Below are 27,916 nucleotides of genomic sequence, written 5' to 3'. Positions count from 1 at the left end.
CGATCTTTTGTGGTACAAATTTTTTCATTTTTCAGGACACTGTGTGGCTAGTTAAGTCATCTTGATGTGTTCATTGGTGTTCCATTCATCAATTCTACTGGGTTAGCGACCGTTGCAGCAGCGGATTTGTGCTGTGGTCATTTGTTGAAGAAAGTTGTCGTCACAAATTGGTAGGTTCCACTAGCTTCTGGTCTTGATTACTGAATGCTTCTGCGTTTTTGACATCTTTGAAATACGCAGCGCTGCTTTTTTGGTTTCTTAATGCGTTGTGGGTATGCTGACTGTTCATGGGACTTCTGGGTTTTGGATTTTGGTACTTTTGTTTCTGTAATATGTCTTTTTTGTGTTCATCCTTGATGCAATTTTTTGTGGTACAATTTTTTTCATTTTCTAGGACAGTGTGTGGCTAGTTAAGAAGTCATCATGAGTTCATTGTTGTTCCAATCATCATTCTACTGGGTTAGCGGTCGTTGCAGAAGCGGATTTGCGTTGTGGTGATTTTTTGTCCGAAAAAAAACTGTCACAAATTGGTAGTTTCCACTAGCTTCTGGTCTCGGCTACTGAATGTTTCTTCAATTTGACAACCAAAAAAAACAGCGACAATTTTTTGGGTTGTTAATGTGTTAAATCGTTGTGGGTATGCTGACTGTTCATGGGGCTTCTGGATTTTTGATTTTAGTCTTTATGTTTCTGAAATATGTCTTTTTTTGTGTTCGTTCTTGATGCGATCTTTTGTGGTATAATTTTTTTCATTTTCAGAACAGTGTGTGGCTAGTTAAGTCATCTTGATCTTTTCATTGTTCAATTCATCAATTCTACTGGGATAGCGATCGTTGCAGAAGCAGATTTGCGCTGTGGTGATTTTTTGTCCGAAGAAAGTTGTCACAAATTGGTAGTTTCCACAAGCTTCTGGTCTTGGCTACTGAATGTTTCCTCAGTTTTGACATCTTTGAAATACACAGCGACATCTTTTTGGTTTGTTAATGCGTTCTGGGTTTGCTGACAGCTCATGGGATTCATAAGTTTTTGATTTTGGTCTTTAAGTTTCTGAAAGATGTCTTTTTTTGTTCGTTCTTGATGCGATCTTTTGTGGTACAAATTTTTTCATTTTTCAGGACACTGTGTGGCTAGTTAGGTCATCTTGATGTGTTCATTGGTGTTCCATTCATCAATTCTACTGGGTTAGCGATCGTTGCGGAAGCGGATTTGCGCTGTGATGATTTTTTGTCCGAAAAAAGTTGTCGTCACAAATTGGTAGTTTCCACTAGCTTCTGTCTCGGCTACTGAATGTTTCTTCAGTTTTGACAACCAAAAACTACAGCGACAGTTTTTTTGGGTTGCTAATGTGTTAAATCGTTGTGGGTAAGCTGAGGGTTCATGGGAGCTCTAAGTTTTTGATTTTGGCCTTTATGTTTCTGAAATATGTCTTTTTTTGTGTTCGTTCTTGATGCGATCTTTTGTGGTACAAATTTTTTCATTTTTCAGGACACTGTGTGGCTAGTTAAGTCATCTTGATGTGTTCATTGGTGTTCCATTCATCAATTCTACTGGGTTAGCGACCGTTGCAGCAGCGGATTTGTGCTGTGGTCATTTGTTGAAAAAAAGTTGTCGTCACAAATTGGTAGGTTCCACTAGCTTCTGGTCTTGATTACTGAATGCTTCTGCAGTTTTGACATCTTTGAAATACGCAGCGCTGCTTTTTTGGTTTCTTAATGCGTTGTGGGTATGCTGACTGTTCATGGGACTTCTGGGTTTTGGATTTTGGTACTTTTGTTTCTGTAATATGTCTTTTTTGTGTTCATCCTTGATGCGATTTTTTGTGGTACAATTTTTTTCATTTTCCAGGACAGTGTGTGGCTAGTTAAGAAGTCTTGATGAGTTCATTGTTGTTCCAATCATCAATTCTATTGGTGTAGCGATCGTTGCAGAAGCGAATTTGCGCTGTGGTGGTTTTTTGTCCGAAAAAAAAATTGTCACAAATTGGTAGTTTCCACTAGCTTCTGTCTCGGCTACTGAATACTTCTTCAGTTTTGACAAACAAAAACTACAGCGACAATTTTTTTGGGTTGTTAATGTGTTAAATCGTTTTGCGTATGCTGAAGGTTTATGGGAGTACTAAGTTTTTGATTTTAGCCTTTATGTTTCTGAAAGATGTCTTTTTTTGTGTTCGTTCTTGATGCGATCTTTTGTGGTACAATTTTTTTCATTTTTCAGGACACTGTGTGGCTAGTTAAGTCATCTTGATGTGTTAATTGGTGTTCCATTCATCAATTCTACTGGGTTAGCGACCGTTGCAGCAGCGGATTTGTGCTGTGGTCATTTGTCGAAGAAAGTTGTCGTCACAAATTTGTAGGTTCCACTAGCTTCTGGTCTTGATTACTGAATGCTTCTGCAGTTTTGACATCTTTGAAATACGCAGCGCTGCTTTTTTGGTTTCTTAATGCGTTGTGGGTATGCTGACTGTTCATGGGACTTCTGGGTTTTGGATTTTGGTACTTTTGTTTCTGTAATATGTCTTTTTTGTGTTCATCCTTGATGCGATTTTTTGTGGTACAATTTTTTTCATTTTCCAGGACAGTGTGTGGCTAGTTAAGAAGTCTTGATGAGTTCATTGTTGTTCCAATCATCAATTCTATTGGTGTAGCGATCGTTGCAGAAGCGAATTTGCGCTGTGGTGGTTTTTTGTCCGAAAAAAAAATTGTCACAAATTGGTAGTTTCCACTAGCTTCTGTCTCGGCTACTGAATGTTTCTTCAGTTTTGACAAACAAAAACTACAGCGACCATTTTTTTGGGTTGGTAATGTGTTAAATCGTTGTGGGTAAGCTGAGGGTTCATGGGAGTTCTAAGTTTTTGATTTTGGCCTTTATGTTTCTGAAAAATGTCTTTTTTTGTGTTCGTTCTTGATGCGATCTTTTGTGGTACAAATTTTTTCATTTTTCAGGACACTGTGTGGCTAGTTAAGTCATCTTGATGTGTTCATTGGTGTTCCATTCATCAATTCTACTGGGTTAGCGACCGTTGCAGCAGCGGATTTGTGCTGTGGTCATTTGTCGAAGAAAGTTGTCGTCACAAATTTGTAGGTTCCACTAGCTTCTGGTCTTGATTACTGAATGCTTCTGCAGTTTTGACATCTTTGAAATACGCAGCGCTGCTTTTTTGGTTTCTTAATGCGTTGTGGGTATGCTTACTGTTCATGGGACTTCTGGGTTTTGGATTTTGGTACTTTTGTTTCTGTAATATGTCTTTTTTGTGTTCATCCTTGATGCGATTTTTTGTGGTACAATTTTTTTCATTTTCCAGGACAGTGTGTGGCTAGTTTAGAAGTCTCGATTAGTTCATTGTTGTTCCAATCATCAATTCTACTGGGTTAGCGATCGTTGCATAAGCGGATTTGCGCTGTGGTGATTTTTTGTCCGAAGAAAGTTGTCGTCACAAATTGGTAGTTTCCACTAGCTTCTGTCTCGGCTACTGAATGTTTCTTCAGTTTTGACAACCAAAAACTACAGCGACAGTTTTTTTGGGTTGGTAATGTGTTAAATCGTTGTGGGTAAGCTGAGGGTTCATGGGAGTTCTAAGTTTTTGATTTTGGCCTTTATGTTTCTGAAAGATGTCTTTTTTTGTGTTCGTTCTTGATGCGATCTTTTGTGGTACAAATTTTTTCATTTTTCAGGACACTGTGTGGCTAGTTAAGTCATCTTGATGTGTTCATTGGTGTTCCATTCATCAATTCTACTGGGTTAGCGACCGTTGCAGCAGCGGATTTGTGCTGTGGTCATTTGTCGAAGAAAGTTGTCGTCACAAATTTGTAGGTTCCACTAGCTTCTGGTCTTGATTACTGAATGATTCTGCAGTTTTGACATCTTTGAAATACGCAGCGCTGCTTTTTTGGTTTCTTAATGCGTTGTGGGTAAGCTGACTGTTCATGGGACTTCTGGGTTTTGGATTTTAGTACTTTTGTTTCTGTAATATGTCTTTTTTGTGTTCATCCTTGATGCGATTTTTTGTGGTACAATTTTTTTCATTTTCCAGGACAGTGTGTGGCTAGTTAAGAAGTCTTGATGAGTTCATTATTGTTCCAATCATCAATTCTATTGGTGTAGCGATCGTTGCAGAAGCGAATTTGCGCTGTGGTGGTTTTTTGTCCGAAAAAAAAATTGTCACAAATTGGTAGTTTCCACTAGCTTCTGTCTCGGCTACTGAATGTTTCTTCAGTTTTGACAAACAAAAACTACAGCGACAATTTTTTTGGGTTGTTAATGTGTTAAATCGTTTTGCGTATGCTGACGGTTTATGGGAGTACTAAGTTTTTGATTTTAGCCTTTATGTTTCTGAAAGATGTCTTTTTTTGTGTTCGTTCTTGATGCGATCTTTTGTGGTACAAATTTTTTTCATTTTTCAGGACACTGTGTGGCTAGTTAAGTCATCTTGATGTGTTCATTAATGTTCCATTCATCAATTCTACTGGGTTAGCGATCATTGCAGAAGCGGATTTGCGATGTGGTGATTTTTTGTCCGTTAAAAGTTGTCGTCGCAAATTGATAGTTTCCACTAGCTTCTGGTCTCGGCTACTGAATGTTTCTTCAGTTTTGACAACCAAACAAGACAGCGACAATTTTTTGGGTTGTTAATGTGTTAAGTCGTTGTGGGTATGCTGAGGGTTCATGGGAGTACTAAGTTTTTGATTTTGGTCTTTATGTTTCTGAAAGATGTCTTTTTTGTGTGTTCGTTCTTGATGCGATCTTTTGTTGTACAATTTTTTTCATTTTCCAGGACAGTGTGTGGCTAGTTTAGAAGTCTCGATTAGTTCATTGTTGTTCCAATCATCAATTATACTGGGTTAGCGATCGTTGCATAAGCGGATTTGCGCTGTGGTGATTTTTTGTCCGAAGAAAGTTGTCGTCACAAATTGGTAGTTTCCACCAGCTTCTGGTCTTGACTACTGAATGTTTCTTCAGTTTTGACATCTTTGAAATACGCAGCGCTGCTTTTTTGGTTGGTTAATGCGTTGTGGGTGTGATGACTGTTCATGGGACTTCTGGGTTTTGGATTTTGGTATTTATGTTTCTGAAATATGTCTTTTTTTGTGTTCATCTTTGATGCGATTTTTTGTGGTGCAAGTTTTTTCATTTTTCAGGACAGTGTGTGGCTAGTGAGGAACTCTTGATGTGTTCATTGTTGCTCCATTTATCGATTCTACTGACTTAGTGGTCGTTGCAGTAGCGGATTTGCGCTGTGGTGATTTTTTGTCCGAAAAAAATTGTCGTCACAAATTGGTAGTTTCCAATAGCTTCTGGTCTTGGTTACTGAATGCTTCTTCAGTTTGGACATCTTTGAAATACGCAGCGCTGCGTTTTTGGTTTGTGAATGCGTTTTGGCTATGCTGACTGTTCATGCGACTTCTGGGTTTTGGACTTTGGTCTCTATCTTTCTGAAATATGTTTTTTGTTGTGTTTGTTCTTGATGCGATCTTCTGTGGTACAAATTTTTTCATTTGTCAGCACACTGTGTGGCTAGTTAAGTCATCTTGATGTGTTCTTTGTTGTTCCATTCATCAGTTCTACTGGGTTAGCAATCGTTGCAGTAGCGGATTTGCGCTGTGGTGATTTTTTGTCCGAAAAAAATTGTCGTCACAAATTGGTAGTTTCCAATAGCTTCTGGTCTTGGTTACTGAATGCTTCTTCAGTTTGGACATCTTTGAAATACGCAGCGCTGCGTTTTTGGTTTGTGAATGCGTTTTGGTAATGCTGACTGTTCATGCGACTTCTGCGTTTTGGATTTTGGTCTCTATCTTTCTGAAATATGTTTTTTGTTGTGTTTGTTCTTGATGCGATCTTCTGTGGTACAAGTTTTTTCATTTTTCAGGACAGTGTGTGGCTAGTGAGGAACTCTTGATGTGTTCATTGTTGCTCCATTTATCGATTCTACTGACTTAGTGGTCGTTGCAGTAGCGGATTTGCGCTGTGGTGATTTTTTGTCCGAAAAAAATTGTCGTCACAAATTGGTAGTTTCCAATAGCTTCTGGTCTTGGTTACTGAATGCTTCTTCAGTTTGGAAATCTTTGAAATACGCAGCGCTGCGTTTTTGGTTTGTGAATGCGTTTTGGGTATGCTGACTGTTCATGCGACTTCTGGGTTTTGGATTTTGGTCTCTATCTTTCTGAATATGTTTTTTGTTGTGTTTGTTCTTGATGCGATCTTCTGTGGTACAAATTTTTTCATTTTTCAGCACACTGTGTGGCTAGCTAAGTCATCTTGATGTGTTCTTTGCTGATCCATTCATCAGTTCTACTGATTTAGCGATCGTTGCATAAGCGGATTTGCGCTGTGGTGATTTTTTGTCCGAAAAAAGTTGTCGTCACAAATTGGTAGTTTCCACTAGCTTCTGGTCTTGGTTACTGAACTCTTCTTCAGTTTGGACATCTTTGAAGTACGCAGCGCTGCTTTTTTGGTTTGTTAATTCGTTGTGGGTATGCTGACTGTTCATGCGACTCCTTGGTTTTGGATTTTGGTCTCTATGTTTCTGAAAGATGTTTTTTTTGTGTTCGTTCTTGATGCGATCTTTTGTTATACAAATTTTTTCATTTTCGAGGACACTGTGTGGCTAGTTAAGTAATCTTGATGTGTTCTTTGTTGTTCCATTCATCAGTTCTACTGGGTTAGCGATCGATCGTTGCATAAGCGGATTTGCTCTGTGGTTTTTATTCGTCCGAAAAAAGTTGTCGTCACAAATTGGTAGTTTCCACTAGCTTCTGGTCTTGGTTACTGAATGCTTCTTCAGTTTTGACATCTTTGAATTACGCAGCGCTGCTTTGGTTTTTTAATGCGTTTTGGGTATGTTGACTATTCATGGGACTTCTGGGTTTTGGATTTTGGTATTTATGTTTCTGAAATATGTCTTTTTTGTGTTCATCCTTGATGCGAATTTTTGTGGTACAAATTTTTTCATTTTCCAGGACAGTGTGTGGCTAGTTAAGAATTCTCGATTAGTTCATTGTTGTTCCAAGCATCAATTCTACTGGGTTAGCGATCGTTGCAGAAGCGGATTTGCGCTGTGGTGATTTGTTCCGAAGAAAGTTGTCGTCAAATTGGTAGTTTCCACTAGCTTCTGGTCTTGACTACTGAATGTTTCTTCAGTTTTGACATCTTTGAAACACACAGCGCTAATGTTTTGGTTTGTTAATGCAACGTCGGTATTCTGATGGTTCATGGGAGTATAAAGTTTTTGATTTTGTTCTTTATGTGTCTGAAATATGTCTTTTTTTTGTGTTCATTGATGCGATTTTTTGTGGTACAATTTTTTTTTTCATTTTTGAGGACAGTTTGTGGCTAGTTAAGAAATCTTGATGTGATCATTGTTATTCAATTCCTCAATTCTACTGGTTTAGCGATCGTTGCAGAAGTGGATTTGCGCTGTGGGGATTTTTTGTCCGAAAAAAGTTGTCGTCACAAATTGGTAGTTTCCACTAGCTTCTGGTCTTGGTTACTGAATGCTTCTTCAGTTTGGACATCTTTGAAATACGCAGCGCTGCTTTTTTGGTTTGTTAATGCGTTTTGGGTATGCTGACTGTTCATGCGACTTCTGGGTTTTGGATTTTGGTCTCTATGTTTCTGAAATATGTTTTTTGTTGTGTTTGTTCTTGATGCGATCTTCTGTGGTACAAATTTTTTCATTTTTCAGCACACTGTGTGGCTAGTTAATTCATCTTGATGTGTTCTTTGTTGTTCCATTCATCAGTTCTACTGGTTTAGCGATCGTTGCATAAGCGGATTTGCTCTGTGGTTTTTATTTGTCCGAAAAAAGTTGTCGTCACCAATTGGTAGTTTCCACTAGCTTCTGGTCTTGATTACTGAATGCGTCTTCAGTTTTGACATCTTTGAATTACGCAGCGCTGCTTTGGTTTTTTAATGCGTTGTGGATATGCTCACTGTTCATGGGACTTCTGGGTTTTCGATTTTGGTATTTATGTTTCTGAAATATGTCTTTTTTGTGTTCATCCTTGATGCGAACTTTTGTGGTACAAATTTTTTCATTTTCCAGGACAGTGTGTGGCTAGTTAAGAAGTCTCGATTAGTTCACTGTTGTTCCAATCATCAATTCTTTTGGTTTAGCGATCGTTGCAGAAGCGGATTTGCGCTGTGGTGATTTTTTCTGAAGAAAGTTGTCGTCAAATTGGTAGTTTCCACTAGCTTCTGGTCTTGACTACTGAATGTTTCTTCAGTTTTGACAGCTTTGAAACACACAGCGCTAATTTTTTGGTTTGTTAATGCAACGTCGGTATTCTGATGGTTCATGGGAGTATAAAACTTTTGATTTTGTTCTTTATGTGTCTGAAATATGTCTTTTTTGTGTTCAGCCTTGATGCGATTTTTTGTGGTACAATTTTTTTTTCATTTTTGAGGACAGTGTGTGGCTAGTTAAGAAATCTTGATGTGTTCATTGTTATTCAATTCCTCAATTCAACTGGTTTAGCGATCGTTGCAGAAGTGGATTTGCGCTGTGGTGATTTTTTGTCCAAAAAAGTTGTCGTTACAAATTGGTAGTTTCCACTAGCTTCTGGTCTTGGCTACTGAATGTTTCTTCAGTTTTGACATCTTTGAAATACGCAGCGCTGCTTTTTTGGTTTGTTAATGCGTTTTGGGTATGCTGAATGTTCTTGGGACTTCTGGGTTTTGGATTTTGGTTTTTATGTTTCTGAAATATGTCTTTTTTGTGTTCATCCTTGATGCGATTTTTTGTGGTACAAATTCTTTCATTTTCCAGGACAGTTTGTGGCTAGTGAGGAACTCTTGATGTGTTCAATGTTGCTCCATTTATCGATTCTACTGACTTAGCGATCGTTGCAGAAGCGGATTTGCGCTGTGGTGATTTTTTGTCCGAAAAAAGTTGTCGTCACAACTCAGTAGTTTCCTCTAGCTTCTGGTCTTGGTTACTGAATGCTTCTTCAGTTTGGACATCTTTGAAATACGCAGCGCTGCTTTTTTGGTTTGTTAATGCGTTGTGGGTATGCTGACTGTTCAGGCGACTTCTGGGTTTTGGATTTTGGTTTTTATGTTTCTGAAATATGTCTTTTTTGTGTTCATCCTTGATGCGATTTTTTGTGGTACAAATTTTTTCATTTTCCAGGACAGTTTGTGGCTAGTGAGGATCTCTTGATGCTTTCATTGTTGCTCCATTTATCGATTCTACTGACTTAGCGTTCGTTGCAGAAGCGAATTTGGGCTGTGGTGATTTTTTGTCCGAAGAAAATTGTCATAAATTGGTAGTTTCTACTAGCTTCTGGTCTTGGCTACTGATTGTTTCTTCAGTTTTGACATCTTTGAAATACACAGCGACATTTTTTGGGTTATTAATGCGTTGTGGGTTTGCTGACAGCTCATGGGAGTACTAAGTTTTTTGATTTTGGTCTTTATGTTTCTGAAGTATGTCTTTTTTGTGTTTGTTCTTGATGCGATCTTTTGTGGTTCAAAATTTTTCGTTTTTCAGCACACTATGTGGCTAGTTAAGTCATCTTGATGTGTTCTTTGTTGTTCCATTCATCAGTTCTACTGGGTTAGCGATCGTTGCATAAGCTTATTTGCTCTGTGGTTTTTATTTGTCCGAAAAAAATTGTCGTCACAAATTGGTAGTTTCCACTAGCTTCTGGTCTTGACTACTGAATGTTTCTTCAGTTTTTACATCTTTGAAACACACAGCGCTAATTTTTTGTTTTGTTAATGCAATGTGGGTATGCTGATGGTTCATGGTAGTATAAAGATTTTGATTTTGTTCTTTATGTGTCTGAAATATGTCTTTTTTTGTGTTCAGCCTTGATGCGATTTTTTGTGGTACAGTTTTTTTTTCATTTTTGAGGACAGTGTGTGGCTAGTTAAGAAATCTTGATGTCTTCATTGTTATTCCATTCCTCAAATCTACTGGTTTAGCGATCGTTGCAGAAGTCGATTTGCGCTGTGGTGATTTTTTGTCCGAAAAAAGTTGTCGTTACAAATTGGTAGTTTCCACTAGCTTCTGGTCTCGGCTACTGAATGTTTCTTCAGTTTTGACATCTTTGAAATACGCAGCGCAGCTTTTTTGGTTTTTTAATGCATTTTGGGTATGCTGACTGTTCATGGGAGTTCTGGGGTTTAGATTTTGGTGTTTATGTTTCTGAAATATGTCTTTTTTTGTGTTCATCCTTGATGCGATTTTTTGTGGTACAATCTTTTTCATTTTCCAGGACAGTGTGTGGCTAGTTAAGAAGTCTTGATGAGTTCATTGTTGTTCCAATCATCAATTCTACTGTGTTAGCGATCGTTGCAGAAGTCGATTTTCACTGTGGTGATTTTTTGTCCGAAAAAAGTTGTCGTTACAAATTGGTAGTTTCTTTCCACTAGCTTCTTGTCTCGGCTACTGAATATTTCTTCAGTTTTGACATCTTTGAAATACGCAGCGCTGCTTTTTTGGTTTTTTAATGCGTTTTGGGTATGCTGACTGTTCATGGGACTTCTGGGTTTTAGATTTTGGTCTCTATGTTTCTGAAAGATGTTTTTTTGTGTGTGTTTGTTCTTGATGCGATCTTCTGTGGTACAATTTTTTTCTTTTTTTCAGCACACTGTGTGGCTAGTTAAGTCATCTTGATGTGTTCCTTGTTGTTCCATTCATCAGTTCTACTGGGTTAGCGATCGTTGCATAAGCGGATTTGCTCTGTGGTTTTTATTTGTCCGAAAAAATTTGTCGTCACAAATTGGTAGTTTCCACTAGCTTCTGGTCTTGGTTACTGAATGCTTCTTCAGTTTTGACATCTTCGAATTACGCAGGGCTGCTTTGGTTTGTTAATGCGTTGTGGGTATGATCACTGTTCATGGGACTTCTGGGTTTTGTATTTTGGTTTTTATGTTTCTGAAATATGTCTTTGTGTTCATCCTTGATGCGATTTTTTGTGGTACAAATTCTATCATTTTCCAGGACAGTTTGTTGCTAGTGAGGAACTCTTGATGTGTTCATTGTTGCTCCATTTATCGATTCTACTGACTTAGCGATCTTTGCAGAAGCGGATTTGCGCTGTGGTGATTTTTTGTTCGAAAAAGTTGTCGTCACAAATTGGTAGTTTCCACTAGCTTCTGGTCTTGGTTACTGAATGCTTCTTCAGTTTGGACATCTTTGAAATACGCAGCGCTGCTTTTTTGGTTTTTTAATGCGTTGTGGGTATGCTGACTGTTCATGCGACTTCTGGGTTTTGGATTTTTGTCTCTATGTTTCTGAAAGATGTTTTTTTTGTGTGTTTGTTCTTGATGCGATCTTCTGTGGTACAAACTTTTTCATTTTTCAGCACACTGTGTGGCTAGTTAAGTCATCTTGATGTGTTCCTTGTTGTTCCATTCATCAGTTCTACTGGGTTAGCGATCGTTGCATAAGCGGATTTGCTCTGTGGTTTTTATTTGTCCGAAAAAATTTGTCGTCACAAATTGGTAGTTTCCACTAGCTTCTGGTCTTGGTTACTGAATGCTTCTTCAGTTTTGACATCTTCGAATTACGCAGGGCTGCTTTGGTTTGTTAATGCGTTGTGGGTATGATCACTGTTCATGGGACTTCTGGGTTTTGTATTTTGGTTTTTATGTTTCTGAAATATGTCTTTGTGTTCATCCTTGATGCGATTTTTTGTGGTACAAATTCTTTCATTTTCCAGGACAGTTTGTTGCTAGTGAGGAACTCTTGATGTGTTCATTGTTGCTCCATTTATCGATTCTACTGACTTAGCGATCTTTGCAGAAGCGGATTTGCGCTGTGGTGATTTTTTGTCCGAAAAAGTTGTCGTCACAAATTGGTAGTTTCCACTAGCTTCTGGTCTTGGTTACTGAATGCTTCTTCAGTTTGGACATCTTTGAAATACGCAGCGCTGCTTTTTTGGTTTTTTAATGCGTTGTGGGTATGCTGACTGTTCATGCGACTTCTGGGTTTTGGATTTTGGTCTCTATGTTTCTGAAAGATGTTTTTTTGTGTGTTTGTTCTTGATGCGATCTTCTGTGGTACAAACTTTTTCCTTTTTCAGCACACTGTGTGGCTAGTTAAGTCATCTTGATGTGTTCCTTGATGTTCCATTCATCAGTTCTACTGGGTTAGCGATCGTTGCATAAGCGTATTTGCTCTGTGGTTTTTATTTTTTCGAAAAAAGTTGTCGTCACAAATTGGTAGTTTCCACTAGCTTCTGGTCTTGACTACTGAATGTTTCTTCAATTTTGACATCTTTGAAGCACACAGCGCTAATTTTTTGGTTTGTTAATGCGATGTGGGTATGCTTATGATTCATGGTAGTATAAAGTTTTTGATTTTGTTCTTTATGTGTCTGAAATATGTCTTTTTTTCTGTTCAGCCTTGATGCGATTTTTTGTGGTACAATTTTTTTTTCATTTTTGAGGACAGTATGTGGCTAGTTAAGAAATATTGATGTCTTCATTGTTATTCCATTCCTCAATTCTACTGGTTTAGCGATCGTTCCAGAAGTCGATTTGCGCTGTGGTGATTTTTTGTCCGAAGAAAGTTGTCGTTACAAATTGGTAGTTTCCACTAGCTTCTGGTCTCGGCTACTGAATGTTTCTTCAGTTTTGACATCTTTGAAATACGCAGCGCTGCTTTTTTGGTTTGTTAATTCGTTTTGGGTATGCTGACTGTTCATGGGACTTCTGGGTTTTGGATTTTGGCTTTTATATTTCTGAAATATGTCTTTTTTTGTGTTCATCCTTGATGCGATTTTTTGTGGTACAAATTCTTTCATTTTCCAGGACAGTTTGTTGCTAGTGAGGAACTCTTGATGTGTTCATTGTTGCTCCATTTATCGATTCTACTGACTTAGCGATCTTTGCAGAAGCGGATTTGCGCTGTGGTGATTTTTTGTCCGAAAAAGTTGTCGTCACAAATTGGTAGTTTCCACTAGCTTCTGGTCTTGGTTACTGAATGCTTCTTCAGTTTGGACATCTTTGAAATACGCAGCGCTGCTTTTTTGGTTTGTTAATGCGTTGTGGGTATGCTGACTGTTCATGCGACTTCTGGGTTTTGGATTTTGGTCTCTATGTTTCTGAAAGATGTTTTTTTTTGTGTGTTTGTTCTTGATGCGATCTTCTGTGGTACAAACTTTTTCATTTTTCAGCACACTGTGTGGCTAGTTAAGTCATCTTGATGTGTTCCTTGTTGTTCCATTCATCAGTTCTACTGGGTTGGCGATCGTTGCATAAGCGTATTTGCTCTGTGGTTTTTATTTTTTCGAAAAAAGTTGTCGTCACAAATTGGTAGTTTCCACTAGCTTCTGGTCTTGACTACTGAATGTTTCTTCAGTTTTGACATCTTTGAAGCACACAGCGCTAATTTTTTGGTTTGTTAATGCAATGTGGGTATGCTGATGGTTCGTGGTAGTATAAAGTTTTTGATTTTGTTCTTTATGTGTCTGAAATATGTCTTTTTTTGTGTTCAGCCTTGATGCGATTTTTTGTGGTACAATTTTTTTTTCATTTTTGAGGACAGTATGTGGCTAGTTAAGAAATATTGATGTCTTCATTGTTATTCCATTCCTCAATTCTACTGGTTTAGCGATCGTTGCAGAAGTCGATTTGCGCTGTGGTGATTTTTTGTCCGAAAAAAGTTGTCGTTACAAATTGGTAGTTTCCACTAGCTTCTGGTCTCGGCTACTGAACGTTTTTTCAGTTTTGACATCTTTGAAATACGCAGCGCTGCTTTTTTGGTTTGTTAATTCGTTTTGGGTATGCTGACTGTTCATGGGACTTCTGGGTTTTGGATTTTGGCTTTTATATTTCTGAAATATGTCTTTTTTTGTGTTCATCCTTGATGCGATTTTTTGTGGTACAAATTCTTTCATTTTCCAGGACAGTTTGTTGCTAGTGAGGAACTCTTGATGTGTTCATTGTTGCTCCATTTATCGATTCTACTGACTCAGCGATCGTTGCAGAAGTCGATTTGCGCTGTGCTGATTTTTTGTCCGAAAAAGTTGTCGTCACAAATTGGTAGTTTCCACTAGCTTCTGGTCTTGGTTACTGAATGCTTCTTCAGTTTGGACATCTTTGAAATACGCAGCGCTGCTTTGGTTTGTTAATGCGTTGTGGGTATGCTGACTGTTCATGGGACTTCTGGGTTTTGGATTTTGGCTTTTATATTTCTGAAATATGTCTTTGTGTTCATCCTTGATGCGATTTTTTGTGGTACAAATTCTTTCATTTTCCAGGACAGTTTGTTGCTAGTGAGGAACTCTTGATGTGTTCATTGTTGCTCCATTTTTCGATTCTACTGACTTAGCGATCTTTGCAGAAGCGGATTTGCGCTGTGGTGATTTTTTGTCCGAAAAAGTTGTCGTCACAAATTGGTAGTTTCCACTAGCTTCTGGTCTTGGTTACTGAATGCTTCTTCAGTTTGGACATCTTTGAAATACGCAGCGCTGCTTTTTTGGTTTGTTAATGCGTTGTGGGTATGCTGACTGTTCATGGGACTTCTGGGTTTTGGATTTTGGCTTTTATATTTCTGAAATATGTCTTTTTTTGTGTTCATCCTTGATGCGATTTTTTGTGGTACAAGTTCTTTCATTTTACAGGACAGTGTGTGGCTAGTGAGGAACTCTTGATGCGTTCATTGTTGCTCCATTTATCGATTCTACTGACTTAGCGATCGTTGCAGAAGTCGATTTGCGCTGTGCTGATTTTTTGTCCGAAAAAGTTGTCGTCACAAATTGGTAGTTTCCACTAGCTTTTGGTCTTGGTTACTGAATGCTTCTTCAGTTTGGACATCTTTGAAATACGCAGCGCTGCTTTGGTTTGTTAATGCGTTGTGGATATGATCACTGTTCATGGGACTTCTGGGTTTTGTATTTTGGTTTTTATGTTACTGAAATATGTCTTTGTGTTCATCCTTGATGCGATTTTTTGTGGTACAATTTTTTTTTCATTTTTGAGGACAGTATGTGGCTAGTTAAGAAATCTTGATGTCTTCATTGTTATTCCATTCCTCAATTCTACTGGTTTAGCGATCGTTGCAGAAATCGATTTGCGCTGTGGTGATTTTTTGTCCGAAAAAGTTGTCGTCACAAATTGGTAGTTTCCACTAGCTTCTGGTCTCGGCTACTGAATGTTTCTTCAGTTTTGACATCTTTGAAATACGCAGCGCTGCTTTTTTGGTTTGTTAATTCGTTTTGGGTATGCTGACTGTTCATGGGACTTCTGGGTTTTGGATTTTGGCTTTTATATTTCTGAAATATGTCTTTTTTTGTGTTCATCCTTGATGCGATTTTTTGTGGTACAAATTCTTTCATTTTCCAGGACAGTTTGTTGCTAGTGAGGAACTCTTGATGTGTTCATTGTTGCTCCATTTATCGATTCTACTGACTTAGCGATCGTTGCAGAAGTCGATTTGCGCTGCGCTGATTTTTTGTCCGAAAAATTTGTCGTCACAAATTGGTAGTTTCCACTAGCTTCTGGTCTTGGTTACTGAATGCTTCTTCAGTTTGGACATCTTTGAAATACGCAGCGCTGCTTTGGTTTGTTAATGCGTTGTGGGTATGATCACTGTTCTTGGGACTTCTGGGTTTTGTATTTTGGTTTTTATGTTTCTGAAATATGTCTTTTTTTGTGTTCATCCTTGATGCGATTTTTTGTGGTACAAATTCTTTCATTTTCCAGGACAGTTTGTTGCTAGTGAGGAACTCTTGATGTGTTCATTGTTGCTCCATTTATTGATTCTACTGACTTAGCGATATTTGCAGAAGCGGACTTGCGCTGTGGTGATTTTTTGTCCGAAAAAGTTGTCGTCACAAATTGGTAGTTTCCACTAGCTTCTGGTCTTGGTTACTGAATGCTTCTTCAGTTTGGACATCTTTGAAATACGCAGCGCTGCTTTTTTGGTTTGTTAATGCGTTGTGGGTATGCTGACTGTTCATGCGACTTCTGGGTTTTGGATTTTGGTCTCTATGTTTCTGAAAGATGTTTTTTTTGTGTGTTTGTTCTTGATGCGATCTTCTGTGGTACAAACTTTTTCATTTTTCAGCACACTGTGTGGCTAGTTAAGTCATCTTGATGTGTTCCTTGTTGTTCCATTCATCAGTTCTACTGGGTTAGCGATCGTTGCATAAGCGTATTTGCTCTGTGGTTTTTATTTTTTCGAAAAAAGTTGTCGTCACAAATTGGTAGTTTCCACTAGCTTCTGGTCTTGACTACTGAATGTTTCTTCAGTTTTGACATCTTTGAAGCACACAGCGCTGCTTTTTTGGTTGGTTAATGCGTTGTGGGTATGCTGACTGTTCATGCGACTTCTGGGTTTTGGATTTTGGTCTCTATGTTTCTGAAAGATGTTTTTTTTGTGTGTTTGTTCTTGATGCGATCTTCTGTGGTACAAACTTTTTCATTTTTCAGCACACTGTGTGGCTAGTTAAGTCATCTTGATGTGTTCCTTGTTGTTCCATTCATCAGTTCTACTGGGTTAGCGATCGTTGCATAAGCGTATTTGCTCTGTGGTTTTTATTTTTTCGAAAAAAGTTGTCGTCACAAATTGGTAGTTTCCACTAGCTTCTGGTCTTGACTACTGAATGTTTCTTCAGTTTTGACATCTTTGAAGCACACAGCGCTGCTTTTTTGGTTTGTTAATGCGATGTGGGTATGCTGATGGTTCATGGTAGTATAAAGTTTTTGATTTTGTTCTTTATGTGTCTGAAATATGTCTTTTTTTGTGTTCAGCCTTGATGCGATTTTTTGTGGTACAATTTTCTTTTTCATTTTTGAGGACAGTATGTGGCTAGTTAAGAAATCTTGATGTCTTCATTGTTATTCCATTCCTCAATTCTACTGGTTTAGCGATCGTTGCAGAAGTCGATTTGCGCTGTGGTGATTTTTTGTCCGAAAAAAGTTGTCGTTACAAATTGGTAGTTTCCACTAGCTTCTGGTCTCGGCTACTGAATGTTTCTTCAGTTTTGACATCTTTGAAATACGCAGCGCTGCTTTTTTGGTTTGTTAATTCGTTTTGGGTATGCTGACTGTTCATGGGACTTCTGGGTTTTGGATTTTGGCTTTTATATTTCTGAAATATGTCTTTTTTTGTGTTCATCCTTGATGCGATTTTTTGTGGTACAAATTCTTTCATTTTACAGGACAGTGTGTGGCTAGTGAGGAACTCTTGATGTGTTCATTGTTGCTCCATTTATCGATTCTACTGACTTAGCGATCGTTGCAGAAGTCGATTTGCGCTGTGCTGATTTTTTGTCCGAAAAAGTTGTCGTCACAAATTGGTAGTTTCCACTAGCTTCTGGTCTTGGTTACTGAATGCTTCTTCAGTTTGGACATCTTTGAAATACGCAGCGCTGCTTTGGTTTGTTAATGCGTTGTGGGTATGATCACTGTTCTTGGGACTTCTGGGTTTTGTATTTTGGTTTTTATGTTTCTGAAATATGTCTTTGTGTTCATCCTTGATGCGATTTTTTGTGGTACAAATTCTTTCATTTTCCAGGACAGTTTGTTGCTAGTGAGGAACTCTTGATGTGTTCATTGTTGCTCCATTTATCGATTCTACTGACTCAGCGATCGTTGCAGAAGTCGATTTGCGCTGTGCTGATTTTTTGTCCGAAAAAGTTGTCGTCACAAATTGGTAGTTTCCACTAGCTTCTGGTCTTGGTTACTGAATGCTTCTTCAGTTTGGACATCTTTGAAATACGCAGCGCTGCTTTGGTTTGTTAATGCGTTGTGGGTATGATCACTGTTCATGGGACTTCTGGGTTTTGTATTTTGGTTTTTATGTTTCTGAAATATGTCTTTGTGTTCATCCTTGATGCGATTTTTTGTGGTACAATTTTTTTTTCATTTTTGAGGACAGTATGTGGCTAGTTAAGAAATCTTGATGTCTTCATTGTTATTCCATTCCTCAATTCTACTGGTTTAGCGATCGTTGCAGAAGTCGATTTGCGCTGTGGTGATTTTTTGTCCGAAAAAAGTTGTCGTTACAAATTGGTAGTTTCCACTAGCTTCTGGTCTCGGCTACTGAATGTTTCTTCAGTTTTGACATCTTTGAAATACGCAGCGCTGCTTTTTTGGTTTGTTAATTCGTTTTGGGTATGCTGACTGTTCATGGGACTTCTGGGTTTTGGATTTTGGCTTTTATATTTCTGAAATATGTCTTTTTTTGTGTTCATCCTTGATGCGATTTTTTGTGGTACAAATTCTTTCATTTTCCAGGACAGTTTGTTGCTAGTGAGGAACTCTTGATGTGTTCATTGTTGCTCCATTTATCGATTCTACTGACTTAGCGATCTTTGCAGAAGCGGATTTGCGCTGTGGTGATTTTTTGTCCGAAAAAGTTGTCGTCACAAATTGGTAGTTTCCACTAGCTTCTGGTCTTGGTTACTGAATGCTTCTTCAGTTTGGACATCTTTGAAATACGCAGCGCTGCTTTTTTGGTTTTTTAATGCGTTGTGGGTATGCTGACTGTTCATGCGACTTCTGGGTTTTGGATTTTGGTCTCTATGTTTCTGAAAGATGTTTTTTTTGTGTGTTTGTTCTTGATGCGATCTTCTGTGGTACAAACTTTTTCATTTTTCAGCACACTGTGTGGCTAGTTAAGTCATCTTGATGTGTTCCTTGTTGTTCCATTCATCAGTTCTACTGGGTTAGCGATCGTTGCATAAGCGTATTTGCTCTGTGGTTTTTATTTTTTCGAAAAAAGTTGTCGTCACAAATTGGTAGTTTCCACTAGCTTCTGGTCTTGACTACTGAATGTTTCTTCAGTTTTGACATCTTTGAAGCACACAGCGCTAATTTTTTGGTTTGTTAATGCGATGTGGGTATGCTGATGGTTCATGGTAGTATAAAGTTTTTGATTTTGTTCTTTATGTGTCTGAAATATGTCTTTTTTTTGTGTTCAGCCTTGATGCGATTTTTTGTGGTACAATTTTTTTTTCATTTTTGAGGACAGTATGTGGCTAGTTAAGAAATCTTGATGTCTTCATTGTTATTCCATTCCTCAATTCTACTGGTTTAGCGATCGTTGCAGAAGTCGATTTGCGCTGTGGTGATTTTTTGTCCGAAAAAAGTTGTCGTTACAAATTGGTAGTTTCCACTAGCTTCTGGTCTCGGCTACTGAATGTTTCTTCAGTTTTGACATCTTTGAAATACGCAGCGCTGCTTTTTTGGTTTGTTAATTCGTTTTGGGTATGCTGACTGTTCATGGGACTTCTGGGTTTTGGATTTTGGCTTTTATATTTCTGAAATATGTCTTTTTTTGTGTTCATCCTTGATGCGATTTTTTGTGGTACAAATTCTTTCATTTTACAGGACAGTGTGTGGCTAGTGAGGAACTCTTGAAGTGTTCATTGTTGCTCCATTTATCGATTCTACTGACTTAGCGATCGTTGCAGAAGTCGATTTGCGCTGTGCTGATTTTTTGTCCGAAAAAGTTGTCCTCACAAATTGGTAGTTTCCACTAGCTTCTGGTCTTGGTTACTAAATGCTTCTTCAGTTTGGACATCTTTGAAATACGCAGCGCTGCTTTGGTTTGTTAATGCGTTGTGGGTATGATCACTGTTCATGGGACTTCTGGGTTTTGTATTTTGGTTTTTATGTTTCTGAAATATGTCTTTGTGTTCATCCTTGATGCGATTTTTTGTGGTACAAATTCTTTCATTTTCCAGGACAGTTTGTTGCTAGTGAGGAACTCTTGATGTGTTCCTTGTTGCTCCATTTATCGATTCTACTGACTTAGCGATCTTTGCAGAAGCGGATTTGCGCTGTGGTGATTTTTTGTCCGAAAAAGTTGTCGTCACAAATTGGTAGTTTCCACTAGCTTCTGGTCTTGGTTACTGAATGCTTCTTCAGTTTGGACATCTTTGAAATACGCAGCGCTGCTTTTTTGGTTTGTTAATGCGTTGTGGGTATGCTGACTGTTCATGGGACTTCTGGGTTTTGGATTTTGGCTTTTATATTTCTGAAATATGTCTTTTTTTGTGTTCATCCTTGATGCGATTTTTTGTGGTACAAATTCTTTCATTTTACAGGACAGTGTGTGGCTAGTGAGGAACTCTTGATGTGTTCATTGTTGCTCCATTTATCGATTCTACTGACTTAGCGATCGTTGCAGAAGTCGATTTGCGCTGTGCTGATTTTTTGTCCGAAAAAGTTGTCGTCACAAATTGGTAGTTTCCACTAGCTTCTGGTCTTGGTTACTGAATGCTTCTTCAGTTTGGACATCTTTGAAATACGCAGCGCTGCTTTGGTTTGTTAATGCGTTGTGGGTATGATCACTGTTCATGGGACTTCTGGGTTTTGTATTTTGGTTTTTATGTTTCTGAAATATGTCTTTGTGTTCATCCTTGATGCGATTTTTTGTGGTACAAATTCTTTCATTTTCCAGGACAGTGTGTGGCTAGTGAGGAACTCTTGATGTGATCATTGTTGCTCCATTTATCGATTCTACTGACTTAGCGATCGTTGCAGAAGTCGATTTGCGCTGTGATGATTTTTTGTCCGAAAAAGTTGTCGTCACAAATTGGTAGTTTCCACTAGCTTCTGGTCTTGGTTACTGAATGCTTCTTCAGTTTGGACATCTTTGAAATATGCAGCGCTGCTTTGGTTTGTTAATGCGTTGTGGGTATGATCACTGTTCATGGGACTTCTGGGTTTTGTATTTTGGTTTTTATGTTTCTGAAATATGTCTTTGTGTTCATCCTTGATGCGATTTTTTGTGGTACAAATTCTTTCATTTTCCAGGACAGTTTGTTGCTAGTGAGGAATTCTTGATGTGTTCTTTGTTGCTCCATTTATCGATTATACTGACTTAGCGATCTTTGCAGAAGCGGATTTGCGCTGTGGTGATTTTTTGTCCGAAAAAGTTGTCGTCACAAATTGGTAGTTTCCACTAGCTTCTGGTCTTGGTTACTGAATGCTTCTTCAGTTTGGACATCTTTGAAATACGCAGCGCTGCTTTTTTGGTTTGTTAATGCGTTGTGGGTATGCTGACTGTTCATGCGACTTCTGGGTTTTGGATTTTGGTCTCTATGTTTCTGAAAGATGTTTTTTTTGTGTGTTTGTTCTTGATGCGATCTTCTGTGGTACAAACTTTTTAATTTTTCAGCACACTGTGTGGCTAGTTAAGTCATCTTGATGTGTCCCTTGTTGTTCCATTCATCAGTTCTACTGGGTTAGCGATCGTTGCATAAGCGTATTTGCTCTGTGGTTTTTATTTTTTTGAAAAAAGTTGTCGTCACAAATTGGTAGTTTCCACTAGCTTCTGGTCTTGACTACTGAATGTTTCTTCAGTTTTGACATCTTTGAAGCACACAGCGCTAATTTTTTGGTTTGTTAATGCGATGTGGGTATGCTGATGGTTCATGGTAGTATAAAGTTTTTGATTTTGTTCTTTATGTGTCTAAAATATGTCTTTTTTTGTGTTCAGCCTTGATGCGATTTTTTGTGGTACAATTTTTTTTTCATTTTTGAGGACAGTATGTGGCTAGTTAAGAAATCTTGATGTCTTCATTGTTATTCCATTCCTCAATTCTACTGGTTTAGCGATCGTTGCAGAAGTCGATTTGCGCTGTGGTGATTTTTTGTCCGAAAAAAGTTGTCGTTACAAATTGGTAGTTTCCACTAGCTTCTGGTCTCGGCTACTGAATGTTTCTTCAGTTTTGACATCTTTGAAATACGCAGCGCTGCTTTTTTGGTTTGTTAATTCGTTTTGGGTATGCTGACTGTTCATGGGACTTCTGGGTTTTGGATTTTGGCTTTCATATTTCTGAAATATGTCTTTTTTTGTGTTCATCCTTGATGCGATTTTTTGTGGTACAAATTCTTTCATTTTACAGGACAGTGTGTGGCTAGTGAGGAACTCTTGATGTGTTCATTGGTGCTCCATTTATCGATTCTACTGACTTAGCGATCGTTGCAGAAGTCGATTTGCGCTGTGCTGATTTTTTGTCCGAAAAAGTTGTCGTCACAAATTGGTAGTTTCCACTAGCTTCTGGTCTTGGTTACTGAATGCTTCTTCAGTTTGGACATCTTTGAAATACGCAGCGCTGCTTTGGTTTGTTAATGCGTTGTGGGTATGATCACTGTTCATGGGACTTCTGGGTTTTGTATTTTGGTTTTTATGTTTCTGAAATATGTCTTTGTGTTCATCCTTGATGCGATTTTTTGTGGTACAAATTCTTTCATTTTCCAGGACAGTTTGTTGCTAGTGAGGAACTCTTGATGTGTTCATTGTTGCTCCATTTATCGATTCTACTGACTTAGCGATCTTTGCAGAAGCGGATTTGCGCTGTGGTGATTTTTTGTCCAAAAAAGTTGTCGTCACAAATTGGTAGTTCCACTAGCTTCTGGTCTTGGTTACTGAATGCTTCTTCAGTTTGGACATCTTTGAAATACGCAGCGCTGCTTTTTTGGTTTGTTAATGCGTTGTGGGTATGCTGACTGTTCATGCGACTTCTGGGTTTTGGATTTTGGTCTCTATGTTTCTGAAAGATGTTTTTTTTTGTGTGTTTGTTCTTGATGCGATCTTTTGTGGTACAAACTTTTTCATTTTTCAGCACACTGTGTGGCTAGTTAAGTCATCTTGATGTGTTCCTTGTTGTTCCATTCATCAGTTCTACTGGGTTAGCGATCGTTGCATAAGCGTATTTGCTCTGTGGTTTTTATTTTTTCGAAAAAAGTTGTCGTCACAAATTGGTAGTTTCCACTAGCTTCTGGTCTTGACTACTGAATGTTTCTTCAGTTTTGACATCTTTGAAGCACACAGCGCTAATTTTTTGGTTTGTTAATGCGATGTGGGTATGCTGATGGTTCATGGTAGTATAAAGTTTTTGATTTTGTTCTTTATGTGTCTAAAATATGTCTTTTTTTGTGTTCAGCCTTGATGCGATTTTTTGTGGTACAATTTTTTTTTCATTTTTGAGGACAGTATGTGGCTAGTTAAGAAATCTTGATGTCTTCATTGTTATTCCATTCCTCAATTCTACTGGTTTAGCGATCGTTGCAGAAGTCGATTTGCGCTGTGGTGATTTTTTGTCCGAAAAAAGTTGTCGTTACAAATTGGTAGTTTCCACTAGCTTCTGGTCTCGGCTACTGAATGTTTCTTCAGTTTTGACATCTTTGAAATACGCAGCGCTGCTTTTTTGGTTTGTTAATTCGTTTTGGGTATGCTGACTGTTCATGGGACTTCTGGGTTTTGGATTTTGGCTTTCATATTTCTGAAATATGTCTTTTTTTGTGTTCATCCTTGATGCGATTTTTTGTGGTACAAATTCTTTCATTTTACAGGACAGTGTGTGGCTAGTGAGGAACTCTTGATGTGTTCATTGTTGCTCCATTTATCGATTCTACTGACTTAGCGATCGTTGCAGAAGTCGATTTGCGCTGTGCTGATTTTTTGTCCGAAAAAGTTGTCGTCACAAATTGGTAGTTTCCACTAGCTTCTGGTCTTGGTTACTGAATGCTTCTTCAGTTTGGACATCTTTGAAATACGCAGCGCTGCTTTGGTTTGTTAATGCGTTGTGGGTATGATCACTGTTCATGGGACTTCTGGGTTTTGTATTTTGGTTTTTATGTTTCTGAAATATGTCTTTGTGTTCATCCTTGATGCGATTTTTTGTGGTACAAATTCTTTCATTTTCCAGGACAGTTTGTTGCTAGTGAGGAACTCTTGATGTGTTCATTGTTGCTCCATTTATCGATTCTACTGACTTAGCGATCTTTGCAGAAGCGGATTTGCGCTGTGGTGATTTTTTGTCCAAAAAAGTTGTCGTCACAAATTGGTAGTTCCACTAGCTTCTGGTCTTGGTTACTGAATGCTTCTTCAGTTTGGACATCTTTGAAATACGCAGCGCTGCTTTTTTGGTTTGTTAATGCGTTGTGGGTATGCTGACTGTTCATGCGACTTCTGGGTTTTGGATTTTGGTCTCTATGTTTCTGAAAGATGTTTTTTTTGTGTGTTTGTTCTTGATGCGATCTTCTGTGGTACAAACTTTTTCATTTTTCAGCACACTGTGTGGCTAGTTAAGTCATCTTGATGTGTTCCTTGTTGTTCCATTCATCAGTTCTACTGGGTTAGCGATCGTTGCATAAGCGTATTTGCTCTGTGGTTTTTATTTTTTCGAAAAAAGTTGTCGTCACAAATTGGTAGTTTCCACTAGCTTCTGGTCTTGACTACTGAATGTTTCTTCAGTTTTGACATCTTTGAAGCACACAGCGCTAATTTTTTGGTTTGTTAATGCGATGTGGGTATGCTGATGGTTCATGGTAGTATAAAGTTTTTGATTTTGTTCTTTATGTGTCTGAAATATGTCTTTTTTTGTGTTCAGCCTTGATGCGATTTTTTGTGGTACAATTTTTTTTTCATTTTTGAGGACAGTATGTGGCTAGTTAAGAAATCTTGATGTCTTCATTGTTATTCCATTCCTCAATTCTACTGGTTTAGCGATCGTTGCAGAAGTCGATTTGCGCTGTGGTGATTTTTTGTCCGAAAAAAGTTGTCGTTACAAATTGGTAGTTTCCACTAGCTTCTGGTCTCGGCTACTGAATGTTTCTTCAGTTTTGACATCTTTGAAATACGCAGCGCTGCTTTTTTGGTTTGTTAATTCGTTTTGGGTATGCTGACTGTTCATGGGACTTCTGGGTTTTGGATTTTGGCTTTTATATTTCTGAAATATGTCTTTTTTTGTGTTCATCCTTGATGCGATTTTTTGTGGTACAAATTCTTTCATTTTACAGGACAGTGTGTGGCTAGTGAGGAACTCTTGATTTGTTCATTGTTGCTCCATTTATCGATTCTACTGACTTAGCGATCGTTGCAGAAGTCGATTTGCGCTGTGCTGATTTTTTGTCCGAAAAAGTTGTCGTCACAAATTGGTAGTTTCCACTAGCTTCTGGTCTTGGTTACTGAATGCTTCTTCAGTTTGGACATCTTTGAAATACGCAGCGCTGCTTTGGTTTGTTAATGCGTTGTGGGTATGATCACTGTTTATGGGACTTCTGGGTTTTGTATTTTGGTTTTTATGTTTCTGAAATATGTCTTTGTGTTCATCCTTGATGCGATTTTTTGTGGTACAAATTCTTTCATTTTCCAGGACAGTTTGTTGCTAGTGAGGAACTCTTGATGTGTTCATTGTTGCTCCATTTATCGATTCTACTGACTTAGCGATCTTTGCAGAAGCGGATTTGCGCTGTGGTGATTTTTTGTCCGAAAAAGTTGTCGTCACAAATTGGTAGTTTCCACTAGCTTCTGGTCTTGGTTACTGAATGCTTCTTCAGTTTGGACATCTTTGAAATACGCAGCGCTGCTTTTTTGGTTTGTTAATGCGTTGTGGGTATGCTGACTGTTCATGCGACTTCTGGGTTTTGGATTTTGGTCTCTATGTTTCTGAAAGATGTTTTTTTTGTGTGTTTGTTCTTGATGCGATCTTCTGTGGTACAAACTTTTTCATTTTTCAGCACACTGTGTGGCTAGTTAAGTCATCTTGATGTGTTCCTTGTTGTTCCATTCATCAGTTCTACTGGGTTAGCGATCGTTGCATAAGCGTATTTGCTCTGTGGTTTTTATTTTTTCGAAAAAAGTTGTCGTTACAAATTGGTAGTTTCCACTAGCTTCTGGTCTCGGCTACTGAATGTTTCTTCAGTTTTGACATCTTTGAAATACGCAGCGCTCCTTTTTTGGTTTGTTAATTCGTTTTGGGTATGCTGACTGTTCATGGGACTTCTGGGTTTTGGATTTTGGCTTTTATATTTCTGAAATATGTCTTTTTTTGTGTTCATCCTTGATGCGATTTTTTGTGGTACAAATTCTTTCATTTTACAGGACAGTGTGTGGCTAGTGAGGAACTCTTGATGTGTTCATTGTTGCTCCATTTATCGATTCTACTGACTTAGCGATCGTTGCAGAAGTCGATTTGCGCTGTGCTGATATTTTGTCCGAAAAAGTTGTCGTCACAAATTGGTAGTTTCCACTAGCTTCTGGTCTTGGTTACTGAATGCTTCTTCAGTTTGGACATCTTTGAAATACGCAGCGCTGCTTTGGTTTGTTAATGCGTTGTGGGTATGATCACTGTTCATGGGACTTCTGGGTTTTGTATTTTGGTTTTTATGTTTCTGAAATATGTCTTTGTGTTCATCCTTGATGCGATTTTTTGTGGTACAAATTCTTTCATTTTCCAGGACAGTTTGTTGCTAGTGAGGAACTCTTGATGTGTTCATTGTTGCTCCATTTATCGATTCTACTGACTTAGCGATCTTTGCAGAAGCGGATTTGCGCTGTGGTGATTTTTTGTCCGAAAAAGTTGTCGTCACAAATTGGTAGTTTCCACTAGCTTCTGGTCTTGGTTACTGAATGCTTCTTCAGTTTGGACATCTTTGAAATACGCAGCGCTGCTTTTTTGGTTTGTTAATGCGTTGTGGGTATGCTGACTGTTCATGCGACTTCTGGGTTTTGGATTTTGGTCTCTATGTTTCTGAAAGATATTTTTTTTGTGTGTTTGTTCTTGATGCGATCTTCTGTGGTACAAACTTTTTCATTTTTCAGCACACTGTGTGGCTAGTTAAGTCATCTTGATATGTTCCTTGTTGTTCCATTCATCAGTTCTACTGGGTTAGCGATCGTTGCATAAGCGGATTTGCTCTGTGGTTTTTATTTGTCCGAAAAAATTTGTCGTCACAAATTGGTAGTTTCCACTAGCTTCTGGTCTTGGTTACTGAATGCTTCTTCAGTTTTGACATCTTTGAATTACGCATGGCTGCTTTGGTTTGTTAATGCGTTGTGGGTATGATCACTGTTCATGGGACTTCTGGGTTTTGTTTTTTGGTTTTTATGTTTCTGAAATATGTCTTTGTGTTCATCCTTGATGCGATTTTTTGTGGTACAAATTCTTTCATTTTACAGGACAGTGTGTGGCTAGTGAGGAACTCTTGATGTGTTCATTGTTGCTCCATTTATCGATTCTACTGACTTAGCGATCGTTGCAGAAGTCGATTTGCGCTGTGCTGATTTTTTGTCCGAAAAAAGTTGTCGTCACAAATTGGTAGTTTCCACTAGCTTCTGGTCTTGATTACTGAATGCTTCTTCAGTTTGGACATCTTTGTATTACGCAGCGCTGCTTTTTTGGTTTGTTAATGCGTTGTGGGTATGCTGACTGCTCATGCGACTTCTGGGTTTTGGATTTTCGTCTCTATGTTTCTGAAAGATGTTTTTTTTTGTGTGTTTGTTCTTGATGCGATCTTCTGTGGTACAAACTTTTTCTTTTTTCAGCACACTGTGTGGCTAGTTTAGTCATCTTGGTGTGTTTCTTGTTGTTCCATTCATCAGTTCTACTGGGTTAGCGATCGTTGCATAAGCGGATTTGCTCTGTGGTTTTATTTGTCCGAAAAAAGTCGTCGTCACAAATTGGTAGTTTCCACTAGCTTCTGGTATAGGTTACTGAATGCTTCTTCAGTTTTGGCATCTTTGAATTACGCAGCGCTGCTTTGGTTTGTTAATGCGTTGTGGGTATGCTCACTGTTCATGCGACTTCTGGGTTTCGGATTTTGGTATTTATGTTTCTGAAATATGTCTTTTTTTGTGTTCATCCTTGATGCGATTTTTTGTGGTACAAATTTTTTCATTTTCCAGGACAGTGTTTGGCTAGTTAAGAAGTCTTGATGAGTTCATTGATGTTCCAATCAACAAGTATACTGGTTTAGCGATCGTTGCAGAAGTGGATTTGCGCTGTGGTGATTTTTTGTCCGAAAAAAGTTGTCGTTACAAAATGGTAGTTTCCACTAGCTTCTGGTCTCGGCTACTGAATGTTTCTTCAGTTTTGACATCTTTGAAATACGCAGCGCTGCTTTTTTGGTTTGTTAATGCGTTTTGAGTATGCTGACTGTTCATGGGATCATAAATTTTTTGATTTTGTTCTTTATGTGTCTGAAATATGTCCTTTTTGTTTAGCCT

Source organism: Symsagittifera roscoffensis, chromosome 5, assembly GCF_963678635.1.
Source record: "Symsagittifera roscoffensis chromosome 5, txSymRosc1.1, whole genome shotgun sequence".
NCBI lineage: Eukaryota > Metazoa > Xenacoelomorpha > Acoela > Convolutidae > Symsagittifera > Symsagittifera roscoffensis.
This window is presented reverse-complemented; position numbering follows the sequence as displayed.